At 33.7% G+C, this 15972-nt stretch overlaps 1 protein-coding gene across 2 annotated transcripts in view; it reads left to right on the forward strand.

Moving 5' to 3' along the window:
* Positions 1–8951: 8951 nt before the first annotated feature.
* The window catches only part of LOC118185960 (prolyl 4-hydroxylase subunit alpha-1-like), a 139442-nt gene continuing 132421 nt past the window's right edge, over positions 8952–15972 (forward strand). The window contains exon 1 of one of the 2 annotated variants that reach the window (XM_085820018.1): positions 8952–9003. The gene's annotated coding sequence lies outside the window, so the exon portion shown is untranslated. Of the gene's footprint in view, positions 9004–14994; positions 15490–15972 lie in introns of those variants that run through there. The other variant, XM_085820019.1, reaches the window with a different exon arrangement.

Genomic DNA, 15972 nt, shown 5'->3' on the forward strand with positions numbered 1-15972 from the left:
ACATCGTGAAATTGCATTCGATAGCGGTCAAAATGGATATTTTCGTTGAAATATGCTGCCTGAAACTTTTCGAGATTACAATACTTCCTTTTTACTTCGTACAAGGAAGTAAAAAGGACACACATTTCAATAAAATTCTATTACATATAAAAAAATACAATGAAATAAGCAATACACCTTAATATAAATATTAATTACCCTAATAAATAAATTAATCAACTTCGCGTTGCTTTCTCTCAAAAAGCGTCGAGTATCCAAGAGAAAATTAAATTTAAAACTGCACAGAATTATCTCCGTCATTTTTCCAAGTGGGAACAGTGCTGATTTTCAAGTCAGCAGTCCAGTATATAAAGCATTGAATGAAAAATTGTTGCCAAGCGATTTCATCAAAAAAGATAAAATTTAAAAAAAAAATCTGATTCGAATCTTGAAAAAAAAATCGCTTCGCGGTGCACTGGCTCTTGTCTAGATGCACCCTATGTACCGAATTTCGTAGCCCTGGTTCTATTAGCTTACGCGCAGCGCGAATGAAGGACACACACAGACAGACTCTTTCTTTTATTTATATGTAGAGATTGTTTAGGTAATAGATTTTAAATGTACAAATATCATAAATTAGCAGAAGTCGCCTGTGGAGTTAAACTGCGCTTCTAATTTGATAAATGGTTTGGTTTGGTTTATTGAGATTACGGCAAAGCACACTAGGGCTATCTGCCTAAGGGGAGGGATGCCTTCGTGGAGGACTTTCTAAGGGAAACTGGCTCGTATACACATTACACGTGGGGAAAATCACAAAAACGCCCATGCAGCCAGCCCGTTCGCGGGATTCGAACCTCGGACCGAACTACCAATGTTCAGCAACTTTACCGCTCGACCGCTGGTGGGCTAATTTGATAAATGAGCTATAGTATCGACTTTTGCATCAAGCATTTTTGTTTTAATAAATTTCTAGAAATAACTTCGGTTTCTTTGATCTAATTACATTGGAAAAGCATATTAATGGTTGTTGAGAAAAATTTAAATATATTTACTTTAAACTGTTAGTAATTAAAAATTTTATGGATTCATTTAAAAATATATTGTCTTGTTAATCAGTATGTACTAAAAGTTTTACATAATTATGAAGTAAGTAATTTATTCATTAATTACAGCTGGGAAAATTTTATACTCATCAATCAGAAAACTGAAAATTTCTCTTTTGAACTCTGAATAGGTAACGCTGTGTTTATGAAATTACTATCAAATTAAAATTTTATGGTATCAGAAATTTAAATTTCGATTTTCATGTTGATTAAGTAATATTTTTTTTTTTAAATTTCAAGCACTTTAGGGAAGTTGTTAAAATTTAATATATTAATAATTAAAAAGAGGTATTTGCCTTTTGTAGCGTCCTTGGTAGGAAAGCGGATTTGGGGCATTTCAGCACTGGGCGAGAAACAAACATTTACAGATCTATGCAACAAACGCTGAACGATCTCCCCGGCTTTTCGTAATCATAATTGAGCCAATATGCTATTTTTAATTTTTTCATTGTTAAGTACTCATTATGCTTACTGTTCTACCAGCGGCCGAACGGTAAAGTCCCTGAGCATTGGTACTTCGATCTCGTTTCGATTCTAAGAGAATGTACTGGCTGCATGAGCGTTTCCGTGGTTTTCTCTCTGTGTGTAACGTGAATACGAGCCAGTTTTCCTTAGAAAGTTCTCCATGAAGGCACATCTCCATTTAAACATATAGCCCTAGCGTGCTTTGCCATATCCAAACAAATTAAACCAAATCTTATTGGTTTAGTTTTTTATCAACGGGGGGGGGTGTAGTTGATGTCTGAAGCATTAATAGCAGGAACTGCTAAGTCGTGGCCACCCAAAAAAGTCGGTAAAAAGGAATTTTCCAGCATATTTATATAAGTTTTTATTTTAAGCAAATTGCCTTCATAAAGTGTATTAAATACAATAATTAAGGTATTTACTAAATATGTTCTGTTGAGTTATGCTGTCATCTTTACTGACAATATTGCAATATAAAATACGATCTGTATGTATATATTAAATAACTTGTGTTTTATATATTACCGGCAAAGTATGAAACGCCGACATTGTATAGAATGCCGATAGTTTTTAGGCAAAGTATGACCTATGAGAATTATTGCATACTTTCCCTCGGCATTCTATATAATACCTAGGCATTCTACAGAATGACAAATGCTCGTTAGGCAAAGTATGATAAAAAGGTTATGACAAGACTATTATTTAAAAGACATTCATTCCTCAAAAGTACAAATGTTATTTTGAAAAATTAATGAAAGAGTGCCATTATTCGAAATATGTAAAAAAATAGTGAGATGATCTTGATACAATATAATATATTTGTATTTTTTATTTGGATGAGACTGGAAAATCAGTAAGATCTACCTGACAATGGAAATTAAATTCAGAAACAGTTATAAGTTTCACAACAATGCCCTTTTTAATACCTTTTTATTTTTTCTGGCAGGGCTCACAAAGTACAATTGTACAATTCAATACCATTATGTGTAACGCTTTAGTATTTGGCTGATAGTTCTTCCAACATTCTGTCAAGTCGTCCGTGTCCAGTACTCAAATGAGTTTTCATGAAGTACGGGAAATAACCCAGCGTCAGGTGACGTAATACTGTATAGTACTGATGCTTTCTTTAACAGAATAAATAAATATACTTTTGTTTTCCACAAAGATCAAATCCTAGCGATTCAGCGGCCCAATAGTCCTGCGTGGTTCCTTTTTATTACTCATTTTGGCTCTTTTACATCATTTATTAACTTCTGGTAAGTAAGACACAATAACACGCCGAATAAATACTAATTCAGAAGTCAAACAACAAAAATCAGCGTTATATTTACAAAATTTTCACAGGACTAGTTTCGATGGTTTTACCGAACCACCATCTTCAGCTGCAAAACCGCAAATGAACAAATTAGGAAATAATGATTAGATAAGATAAGAAAGTCTGGACAAGAATAAGCAAGTGGCGCCATCTGTTGGTAAAACCAGAACTAAAACATAATTTCTTTAAAGGCCGAAGGCAAATTTGGATTGGAATTAGGATCGTTAACTAGAACAGAAAGATTTTTATGAATGTGAAATGCCTCTAGAAAATCCAGTTCTCCAATGGAAGATGTTTTTTGAATAATTTTGGCAGCAGAAAAACTGAAAGTGTGGTTTTCGGACCAACAATGTTGAGCAACAGAAGACTTCTGTGTTTCCTTTTTTCTAACATATGCCTCATGTTCCTTGACGCGAAATTTTAAGGCTCTCTTAGTTTGGCCAATGTAAATTAAACCACACTGGCAAGGAATCCTATAAATACCCCAGGAATTCATATCCGGAATGGGGTCCTTGAGTGTGGAACTCGGAATTTTATTGATGGGAGAATAAACAACCCGAAAGTTAAATTTCTGCAAAATATGTGCAACTTTATAGCTAATTGATGGAAAGAAGGGAATGACAACAGAATTTTTATAATCTCCTAAAACAAGATTGTGCCTTTTAGTGTGTTGAGATGAGAATTTTTTAACTGCTTGATTAATAATGTTGGGTGGAAAGCCCCTGTCAATAGCTATTGCTTTTAAATACTTTAGTTCTTCATCAAGGGCTACTTTGGAGGAGCAAACTTGAAGAGCACGGAAAACATAGGAATAAAATGAAGCTAACTTTTGTTTAGTCGGATGACATGATTTAAAGTGTGGTGGAAGGCAAACCGATGAAGGTTTACGGTAAACCGTAGTACTGAAGTTGGATGTGTTACGTGTGACCAGAATGTCGAGAAACGGAAGAGAATTGAAAGTCTCAAGTTCAAAAGTGAACTGAATAGCAGGATCAATAGAATTCATTGTTGAAAGAACTTTATTTAAATCATCTTTATTACCTTCAAGCAGAGTAAAAGTATCGTCTACGTAGCGGAACCATGCCGGGAAGTTTAAAGTTTCAAACAATTTTGATTCATAATAATGCATGTAGATATCAGCCAGGATGGGACTGAGGGGGCTTCCCATGGCTAATCCCTCAGTTTGCTTGTAATATTTATTTTGGAAAACAAAATGTGTTTGTTTCAAACAGAGTTGAGTGAGAGAAATTAGCTCATCAATTTCGATGCAAGAGAAATGAAATTCGCGAAGTCTGGTTTCTAGACATCTTAATGCACCCTCCACTGGGACATTGGTGAATAATGATTTTACATCAAAAGAAACCATGAGTAAATTACTAGGAGAAATGTTTTTAACTTTTTTTACAAACTCTATTGAATTTTTTATGGTGTAAATGTTATTGTCTAATAGAGTTGAAAATCTAGAAACTAAATATTTAGCTAATGGATACGAGGCAGTACCTAAATTTGATACAATAGGGCGGAAAGGAATACCACTTTTATGAATTTTGGGAAGAGCATATAATCTGGCACAATTCGCAACAGATGGGATAAGTGAATGTTTTAAGTTGGCTGAAATGATTTGCGAAGATTTGATCGCAATTTTTATTTTTGACAAATCCGAAGGTGAAGGATCTTTAGGGATCGGATTATATGGTCCTTCGTTTAAGAGTTTAGTGACACCATCGATGTAAGTGTTCCTATCCATGACGACTATCTGGCCACCTTTGTCGGCCTTTGAAATAATAATATCCGGGTTAGAATGAATTTCACGCAATGTAGCTCTTTCTCTCGCAGTTAGATTTGGTTTCAAAGGTTTATTATTGAATTTCACATTATGAGCGATAAGATGCCTAATCATTTCTTTCTGTGAATCTGAAACTTTACTGAACTTGAAAGCTTTTTCGATAGGAGCTAAAATCTTTGGAATCGAGGGTTTACAGGTTTGTGAGAAGTTAAAATTATATTTTAGAATTCTCTCTTGTTCTTCTGAAAGACTAACATTAGAAATATTAACTATTGGCTTGATGTTTACAATGGGAAGATTTTTTGAACTACTTGAACTGGAAGATTGTAAAAGAAGTTTTTCGAATTTAACTGCAAGGGTGTTTTTATGACGGTTAACTGCATTCTCCGTTCTAGACCAAGACTTTTGTTCAAGGGCAGTGAATTTTGGATATGATTTAGCGAGTTCCAGATGAAGCTTATAGAGTTCACGTTCAATTTTGGACAATTGTTGACGTGTATCTCTTATGACGGACCGAAGTAAGGCAAGCTTGCAATTTAACAGAATTCTTGAAACGCGACTCGAAGGTTTTTGATTAGATTTGATTTGAATAAAATTGGGGATCAATTTTCTACATTTACATTTAAGTAAAAAGTCAAGATGATTCAGGAATTTTTGCCGTTTCAGGCGTAATTTAGTGAAACGATTAACGGATGAAGGCATGATAAACAATACAGAAAATCAAACTAAATTAACTAAACAATAATAAAGCACACACAAAACAGCAGAAAAATCCATCACTGAAATTAATAGAAAACAAAACGTTTGTAAGCAAAATGCATGAAATCAGACAAGCAAAGCACAATATCCAAATATAGAAAATATAAACATAACTTGAAAATTGCAAAAAAGTACTTACCGAAACTCATGCAATCACAAAATGGCGGCCACACCACGTGCAAAAAAGAAAGCAAAAAGTAAGCCTGTTTGGGGCTTCTATAATTAAGACACAATAACACGCCGAATAAATACTAATTCAGACGTCAAACAACAAAAATCAGCGTTATATTTACAAAATTTTCACAGGACTAGTTTCGATGGTTTTACCGAACCACCATCTTCACTTATCCCATCTGTTGCGAATTGTGCCAGATTATATGCTCTTCCCAAAATTCATAAAAGTGGTATTCCTTTCCGCCCTATTGTATCAAATTTAGGTACTGCCTCGTATCCATTAGCTAAATATTTAGTTTCTAGATTTTCAACTCTATTAGACAATAACATTTACACCATAAAAAATTCAATAGAGTTTGTAAAAAAAGTTAAAAACATTTCTCCTAGTAATTTACTCATGGTTTCTTTTGATGTAAAATCATTATTCACCAATGTCCCAGTGGAGGGTGCATTAAGATGTCTAGAAACCAGACTTCGCGAATTTCATTTCTCTTGCATCGAAATTGATGAGCTAATTTCTCTCACTCAACTCTGTTTGAAACAAACACATTTTGTTTTCCAAAATAAATATTACAAGCAAACTGAGGGATTAGCCATGGGAAGCCCCCTCAGTCCCATCCTGGCTGATATCTACATGCATTATTATGAATCAAAATTGTTTGAAACTTTAAACTTCCCGGCATGGTTCCGCTACGTAGACGATACTTTTACTCTGCTTGAAGGTAATAAAGATGATTTAAATAAAGTTCTTTCAACAATGAATTCTATTGATCCTGCTATTCAGTTCACTTTTGAACTTGAGACTTTCAATTCTCTTCCGTTTCTCGACATTCTGGTCACACGTAACACATCCAACTTCAGTACTACGGTTTACCGTAAACCTTCATCGGTTTGCCTTCCACCACACTTTAAATCATGTCATCCGACTAAACAAAAGTTAGCTTCATTTTATTCCTATGTTTTCCGTGCTCTTCAAGTTTGCTCCTCCAAACTAGCCCTTGATGAAGAACTAAAGTATTTAAAAGCAATAGCTATTGACAGGGGCTTTCCACCCAACATTATTAATCAAGCAGTTAAAAAATTCTCATCTCAACACACTAAAAGGCACAATCTTGTTTTAGGAGATTATAAAAATTCTGTTGTCATTCCCTTCTTTCCATCAATTAGCTATAAAGTTGCACATATTTTGCAGAAATTTAACTTTCGGGTTGTTTATTCTCCCATCAATAAAATTCCGAGTTCCACACTCAAGGACCCCATTCCGGATATGAATTCCTGGGGTATTTATAGGATTCCTTGCCAGTGTGGTTTAATTTACATTGGCCAAACTAAGAGAGCCTTAAAATTTCGCGTCAAGGAACATGAGGCATATGTTAGAAAAAAGGAAACACAGAAGTCTTCTGTTGCTCAACATTGTTGGTCCGAAAACCACACTTTCAGTTTTTCTGCTGCCAAAATTATTCAAAAAACATCTTCCATTGGAGAACTGGATTTTCTAGAGGCATTTCACATTCATAAAAATCTTTCTGTTCTAGTTAACGATCCTAATTCCAATCCAAATTTGCCTTCGGCCTTTAAAGAAATTATGTTTTAGTTCTGGTTTTACCAACAGATGGCGCCACTTGCTTATTCTTGTCCAGACTTTCTTATCTTATCTAATCATTATTTCCTAATTTGTTCATTTGCGGTTTTGCAGCTGAAGATGGTGGTTCGGTAAAACCATCGAAACTAGTCCTGTGAAAGTTTTGGAAATATAACGCTGATTTTTGTTGTTTGACTTCTGAATTCTGGTAAGTAGTTTGGTTCTTCGGAACGAATCGGAAATGTATTTCATACTTTGCCGGTTTGTCATTTGGCATTCTATAGAATGCCTAGGAAACGTATGAAATATGAATCGTTTCATACATTGTCGGCTAGTTTTAGGCATTCTAGGCATTGGCATTGTATAGAATGCCGGATTTCAAACTTTGCCGGTAACATATATATATATTGAATGAACTGTCAATTTATCGTTTGTCGCCGTTAGTTTTGTGTTTGTGGATGTTAACAAGTGGCACCAAATCGCACTTCAGAGGTCCGAACTGTGCCAACAGTTTTCTCTGGCTAAAACTTCTACAGAAGACAAGTATCAATAATTATAATTTTGCATTATTAAAACTGTTAATTATTATTATTATTATTATTATTATTGAGAAAGAGTTAATTTTGAGTGCTAATACAGAAAATCATATAAAAATTTTGTTTTTAAGCATTAGTATAAATAATAGGAAATATTGTGATAATGAACGTTGTTACAATAAATGTAAAACTATTAATGAATTACGAGAGTGACCAGTTATAATGAAATTGAATATGGGTAATGTAATTAAAAAGAGACGTGTATAAAAAACGCACTTTGAAATAATATTGCATGCGTGTTATAATCATGTAATGAATAACTGAATGAAAAGAAGAGAGTTGTTTTTAATTTAATTATGGCAAGGCCCCCGAGGGCTATCTGCATAAGATAAGGGATGCCTTCATTCAATACTTTCTAAGGGAAACTGGCTCTCATACAATTTACACTTGGAGAAAACTACAAAAACGCCCATGCTGCTAGCTCGTTCGCACTGATTCGAGTCCCGTACTAAACTAACAGTTTTCAGCGACTTTACCACTAGGCCGTTGGTGGACCTTGTAAAGAATATGTTAAATTATACAGAGTACTGGTTCAGAATCAGAAGAATATTTTTGCCTCTTAGTAATTTCTACTGCCACTTAGAAAATTGAAGACTACCATTATTAGAATGAATGTACTATATTTTACAGAATTATTTTTTTATAATGGAATTTTTTTGCAGTTCTCAAAAGGTCAGTTGCTTTATACAAGGCCTTTTAAGTAACAGCTCGACCACCCCTTAACTACTAACGAAATGATGCACCAGTTAGTTAAAAAAGATTTGCCCAATTTGATTTAGTGAATTGCAAAGCCAACAATGCGTATATAATTAGGAATTGAAAGTAAAAAATACATAAGAATAAAACATCGTTACAGTAAGATATTACAGTATTTATAATGTTAAAAAGTAAATCATAAATATGAAAACTAGAATGATGCACAAACGCATTCAACTTTTCAAAAATTAATCATACTTTACATAACCTTATGCATATTTCATATATTCGACACATTTTTAAAAATATATTTCCACTTAACTAGGACAGTTCTAAGAAAAGGTACTAAAATACGATTACTATTCAAATTTTGTATATGGTATAATCTGTTAATGATTTTATCAAAGGAATAATATCAGTTCTTATCCGATAAGAAATATGATAATGCAATGCACACCAGTCTTCGTTTAAGTGTGCCACTTAAAGTAGATTTTCAGTTCGACGCGAAGGTCGATGTGCATTGCAGTATCATATTTCTTATCGCATAAGTATTGATATTATTCCTAGATTATAACATTATACAAAATTTGAATATTAATTGTCTTTAACTATTTTTCCTTAGAAATGTTCTGAATTAAGTGGAAATAGGTTTTCAGAAATGTGTTAAATATATGAAATATGTATACGATTATGTAAAATACAATTAATTTTTGGAACACTTGAATGTATTTTTCAATAAGCTCTTGAGCATTCTAGTCCTGTATATGATATAGATTATCCAACTTTTCTTCTAATTCGATTTGTGTAAACTGTACTATTATGTGGAATTTATGAATACTGAGAGTATATATGAACATCGAATATGACACATAAAATAGTTTTATACAGTAAAAGATTTTAAGTAATATGGGTATAAAATTTAATTGATTTTATGTAATAGTTTGCATATGCGAAATATAAACTTCTGTTTTCTGAAAAAATACAAGGCATGTATCAAAGCATGTGATAAGTCTAATTGATTAACATATCTTCAAATTCGACTCAAGTGAACTTCGGAAGATACATGAAAATATTTAAAAGTTTTCTATGGGAATTGGAGATTTTGAAAATATTAAAATTTTTTGAAGCTACTTCATAGTACGTGAAGTCTTAAAATTTTTGACATATCGCTGTTATTCATAAATCTTCATGACAGATGAACCCCATTTCATTTTTTCTTGAAAATTTTAGTATCATTCAGTAAACATCTGAATACTCGCATAGAACTCCCTAATTAATGTGGAGTTATATACATTCTTTGAAAATGATTGGGATATGTCCTAAGAATTTGTGGAATAGTGAAATAATGAAATGTGGAATAATGAAATTATGTCTAAATCTAAAGAAGGGTGAAATATTCCGATTTCATTCTGTTAGGAAAAATGGGTATGCCTTTCATAGGAAAGAAATTGAGAGTTTCAGTGAATTTACTCTTTAATATAAAAGGGTAGATTTAGAAAATGAAGGAAATTTTCTAAAAATACTGTTTCATTTTCTTACTAGTATTTCTTTCATACTTAATAATTTATCATAGGTTAAAATTTATGATTCCTAATGAGTGGCAGTTTTTTAATGCATATATGGGTCTTGGATATTTTATTTCATTTTTCACCAATAATGCTTAGGATTAATCTATGTTGCATAAATATACTTATGTTCTAAAAATCCTAATTAAACATTATTTAAACTTAGTTGAATTAGTATTACATGTATCTAAAGTGATGACTCTAGTACAAAATCATTCATGACTTTTGTGCATACTAACAAGGCTAGGTAAAGTGAACTTCAAGTTTTAGCACTGATAGTAAATCTGAAGCCCAGAACAATCTGTTAAGACTCATTTTGGGATAAATAAATCATATTTTTATAGGACTTTTCTAAAACTTGTTTGGAATTTTGGATAAATAATTCGGTAAAGGTTCTATCCTCATTTGGGTAAAACAATATATATTCTACAGTGAAACATGCTTATTTTACATTTAGTTTTTAATATTATGTTAAGGAAATAGTTCTAAGATAGGTATTCTGTGCTGTGGAAATAATGCAGGAAAATTTGAATGATTTACATAGACTTTAGCGTTTTTATCTTGGAAAAAGGTAATATTACTACATAGAAGGTTCATAAAAGTGAAAGTCATACGTACAATTATACGAAACTGGAACATTACAAGGATGTAATTTTGTATTGAAAAGAGATTATTCCTCCTTAAATGGGTATTAGTATGGAACTTTATGTGATATTGTGAGGATTTTACGGAGACATTTCTGCATTCAGAATGTATGAAAGTTAAGATATTTGAAACTATAGCATAGATTTTAGTAAAATATCTTAGAAGGTATTTTCTCCCTCCTTCCAACATGCCTTTGAGGTGCAACTGTAGCACACTTGAAGCGTATTCGAGAGGTTCAGGTTCGAATCTCGTCGAGGGCATTGCACATTTTTCACATATCCTTTTTCAAAATAACCCAATGATTCTACAAATGACGCCCGAACTAAAAGGTGGTGGACAGTAATTCGTCATCAAGATTTGGCGATTGGGTTCCTTAATCCCCAGTCACCCTTTAAAATAGAGTATGTAAAGTATTTTCTCTTTTCCTCCAGCTTGCCTTCGTCATGTAACACTTGGCGCATATTCGAGAGGTCCAGGTTCGAGTCCGGCGAAGGCATTGCATATTTTTCACGTCTCTTGTTTCAAAATGACTCTACAGTCTCTTACTGTTTCTTTCTTTGGTTGTTTCTGCAACTGTATGCATATTTTTAATGATATGTTTTGTAAAGGTAAAATAGTGTTGAACAAAATTTCGTTCATGAGAAATGAATTAAGTAAATAAATTAATGAAAACTGAAATTTAGGAAAGAAAATTCTAGTGTAAGAAATTAACAAATAGACTATACGTGAAGTTTTTTAGTGAATTAAGTTGGAACTGAACTAAGTTCTAAGAAATGTGTTAACATAATGGGGTAGAAATAAAAGTATATAAATAAAATAAAATTTCAACAGATGAAATGATAACCGATGGGTAAAAGTGATGGTAATTCACCTCTGAATTCGATACTGGAAATGTTTTATTTTAGGAATTTCTTTGCATACATGCAACGTAAATAATTGCTAAGTTCTCTTGAAAGTTGTCCGTAAAGGCAGAAATATCTGTAATTAGCACAGGAAAATGCAATAAAGTAAATTTTGCTTAGCCAGAGCATTTAAAGTGCAAAAATAATGATATGAATGCGATCAGTTAGCAAAAAATACTAAATTAAAAGGCATTTAACTTTCAAAAGAGATTTCTGTATGAGTAGATGAAACAGTGAATATGGGTCTAAAATTATAGATGAAATTTGAGATTTCACTCTAAAAGATTGGAATATAACAAGCTAGCTTAAAGGAAATCGAAGGTTAGAAACTAAACATTGGTAACAATGAAGAGCTTAAAAACAAGCATTAAAATATAAATGATGTAAAAAATATAATTACAAGAACGCTGTATTTCATCTGGCGGCCGCTAGGTGGCGCGCTTGAAAGTCCTGGGTTACACTTTATGCAGGCATGAAATGAAAGACAGAAAACAGTTTCATCGATGTTAAAACATTCTTTTAGCTGATCTTCATCCATGCCTTTGAATAAGCTCCTGAAGCAATCTTTAACGCACTGCAATAGCCTTACCAGAGCAGTGCACTAAGCCAGACACTAAAACAATTTACCGGAAAAAGCATTTCTCTCAACACTAGTTTGAAACTTTTGGGCGATAGTTTGCGTTCAGCGGTCTCTTCAGCGCACGTAGCCGCAATATTTCGAAGTTCTGTTTCAAAAATGAGAGAGGATAGTTCCTGGCTTCTGTATAGTAGTACGCTTTTGGATGGTCTTCTTTAGTACTTCTGGGTGTATCTCAGAAGAATTTCTTTTTAAAGTTCGCGCTGGTAGGTCTGATTAGGGTTTCTTCTACTCTCCTTTCCTCTCTCCGTATTCTCATACGTAAGTTTAAGATACTAAAACCCCCACCTAAAAAAATGACATCTACATGGGATATTCCCCTTGCAATGAAAGATTGAGTAGTAAATCAGAGAGAAAATGACCTATAACAGATATCATACGTCGTATAAATGAAATATTTTACTATTAATATGCTTAGGAATGGATAGGGATAACAGACGAAACGCTGTGTAAATGCAGAAGAGGTATAAATAAGAAGCGTATAAATGGTGCTTCACTGAACATTTTAAATTAAATCCACGTCTCATTTAAGTTCGCTCTGTTTTGCAAAAAGAGGCAAGACACGAGTTCAAAAAACGATAACAGACAATATTACTGTGGACATTTCAATCTGCTTTAATGGCGTAGTTAGAGCAGAGCTTTTGCCACCTTGGAGGTTCCCTGAATTAGCGCCTTTCGTATAGAATAAATATACAGGGTGTGTGTATGTATATATATATATATATATATATATATATATTTTCGTCTGACGCACCTGCAAATTTGCTGAGCCGAGAAATGGAAAAATAGCGTCATCGCAATAGAAGACACAAATTGTTCTCTTGTATGCAGAACACAAATCCGTAGTAAAAGTGCAAAGAATGTTTCAAGCAGTTTTTAAAAGAAATCCACCCCAGGCTAAGAGCATAAAAAAGTGGCACAAAACGTTTCTCGAAACGGGATGTGTATGGAAAAGATCCCGAGTTAATCTGCGTTCACATTCTGATTCACGTGTAAAAGATGATCGACAAGCTTTTGTTCTGAGCCCTCGTCAGTCGATCAGGCAGGCAGCTTCTGAATTTATGCCACGATCAACTATTCATGATATGCTGCATCGAAAACTGAGGGTGCACGCATATAAAATGCAGATTCTGCAGAAACTGCAACCAAATGATAGGCCGCAGCGTGTAGCATTTGCTGTGGAGATGTTATCTCCAAACGAAAATAAACCCAATTTTCTAAATCGCGTCTTTTTTTTTTTTTTTTTTTTTTTTTTTCAAATGAAACTACATTTTATGTTAGCAACAACGTTAAGAAGCACAACTGCAGAATTTGAGACTCAGAAAATCCCCATTCACTTCACGAATTGGAACGGAGCAGCCCAAAAATCAATGTGTGGTGTTCTCTGTCACATGAAACAGTCACAAGACCGTTTTTCTCATGGACCTTATAAGAGATAAACTAACCCTGTGGGCGGGGCGCGCGTCTCCGACATGTCGGCAAGAAAGAGTAGGGACGATCTGGTTTACTTTAACCATGGATCCTACCTCCATGACAACACTGAAACCTATGGCGTTTGTATCACATAACTGTTTTTAATTATTAAATGTGATACGTTGTATAGTGATGAGATTATGAAAGACACAGTTTTTTTCAAATAGGATTTAATATATCTCATTAAATCACTTTTTACTGCATTTCGCGCATTTTTTTCACGCGTAATTCTTGTACAAACATCTTTACTTTGGTAAAACGGTAAAAACTCTAAGCACAAAATTTATTAACTTAATTTTGCGTAAAAATAAAGTAAAATTAAATAAGATTGATCGTACGTGATGCTTTGAAATAAATAAGGTAAAATTAAACAGGATCTGATATATATATATATATATATCAGATCCTGTTTATATATATATATATATATATAATGTTGTATGATCTTAAATCCATTTAGTGCGAATACAAGTTATTATTACTTGCGCAATTGCTGCAAAGTTAGTTAATAATAATTCATCTCCCAAACAGCACTGACCAATTGACTATACCATCTCCCAAGTTTAATCAAAGTAGAACTATTCTAAAAGTGTGCATCCATACTGGTAAGTTATACCATGAAAGATGCCTTGAAGCAATCCGAAAGCAAAATGTTAACAATGTTCCAACGGGGACTGGAGCCAAATCATCACGAAGAACAATATTTCAACTGTAAAAGGAAAAATCAAAACATGTAATCATTGTCATTGATCGGAAATTAGTTGACTTTTCAAGGGGAACAAACCAACTCCCGTTCAATGAACAATAATTGATAAAAATACGTAAATACGAAAGTGTTTCGTCTTTACTCGAGTTATAAGTTAAAGCCAAACTGGCAACTCCAGTCAGGCCAAATATTTCCGCGAATAGTAGGAATCACGAACCAATGCCGACACTCAAAGAACTCACCCTCATGAAGCATCCCAGTCAATTCAATCCGGAGCAAAAATCAATCACCGTAGAGAAATCCTGTAAAACTCGAGCAACCGTCCCCGACACTCTCATCTTTATGTATTTGAGTACTATATTACCTGCAGAAATTAAACACTGGAAATTGTCATTATGAAATCGAATTCAAAGTAAAGTTGAAATAAACATAGAAGATTATAAAAAAGATAAATAATGCAAACTTTGTAAAAACAAATCAAAGAAAATATAAATATGGAGAAATTCTAATTTGTGAAGTGAGGCGCTACAACCAGCTTTTTCTTGACAATTATACACGCTGCAATAGGCAACCACTGTTAAATTTCTGCAAGTCGTCCCTACTCCTCCGGATGTGATCAAGGTGACAGCCGGGAATGCGTCAGGAGGAGGGAGAAAACCCATTTGGGTTGTCTGTTTCTTATAAAGTCCATGGTTTTTCTTTGCTGACGGCAAACAATTACCTGGGCACATTACAAATTTATGCAATACCTCAAATGCAACATTTACGACCCGCTGTTATCTTCCAATAAGATGAGGCCTCTCCTCACTGGGGCAGGCATGTTCGCGCATTTTTAGATACATTTTTAGATACATTTGCCTGGCCACCAAGATCTCCGGACGTGACTCCTTTTGAGTTCTTCTTTTGGGGCTACGTGAAAGACAAAGTCTACTCAGGGAACATCCGTGATATTGGAAGACCTTCGTGCCTCCATCGCCGCGGCTATTTCTACTGTGACTCCGGAAATGCTACAACGGACATGGCTAGAACTGGACTATCGGCTGGACATTCTCAGGACTACTAAGGGAGCTCACGTGGAATTGTACTGACTGCTTAATAGAAACTTTGTGAGTATTGGTATCTAATTTCCCAGTTTTCTTATGCCTTTTAAACTCTCTGTTCTGTAGAGCGACCGTTTAAAATTAGGTACATTTGATTCGGATATCCTGTATAACTATAAAAAATGCCAAAACCATATACAGAAAAAAAAAATGAAAACTCTACTTTTATTTCTCAAGAAAAACTTTAATTCTAATAGTTAAAAATTATATTGTTATTTTGCCAGTTCTTTTTGCTCGCAAAACGATGACATTGTAGAAGTCTGTTTGAATTCTTCAACTGCTGTTATGTAGACAGTAGGGAAAGATTTCTTAAATGAAAAATATACATTAGTAGTTCTTAAATGATTTTTTTAAATTAGTAACGGCTTCTGACAACTAACAACAGTTACTCCAAGTGAAAGGAAAGTTCGGGGGACTAATATCTGGAGCTTTATTTTCGCGATTGCATTTTAGAATAAACTGCAAAAATTCGAAAGGACTTTCTGTTTC

The sequence above is a fragment of the Stegodyphus dumicola genome, chromosome 7 (assembly GCF_044657685.1).
Source record: "Stegodyphus dumicola isolate Sdum_Otavi_A_Nest chromosome 7, ASM4465768v1".
Taxonomy (NCBI): Eukaryota; Metazoa; Arthropoda; class Arachnida; order Araneae; family Eresidae; genus Stegodyphus; species Stegodyphus dumicola.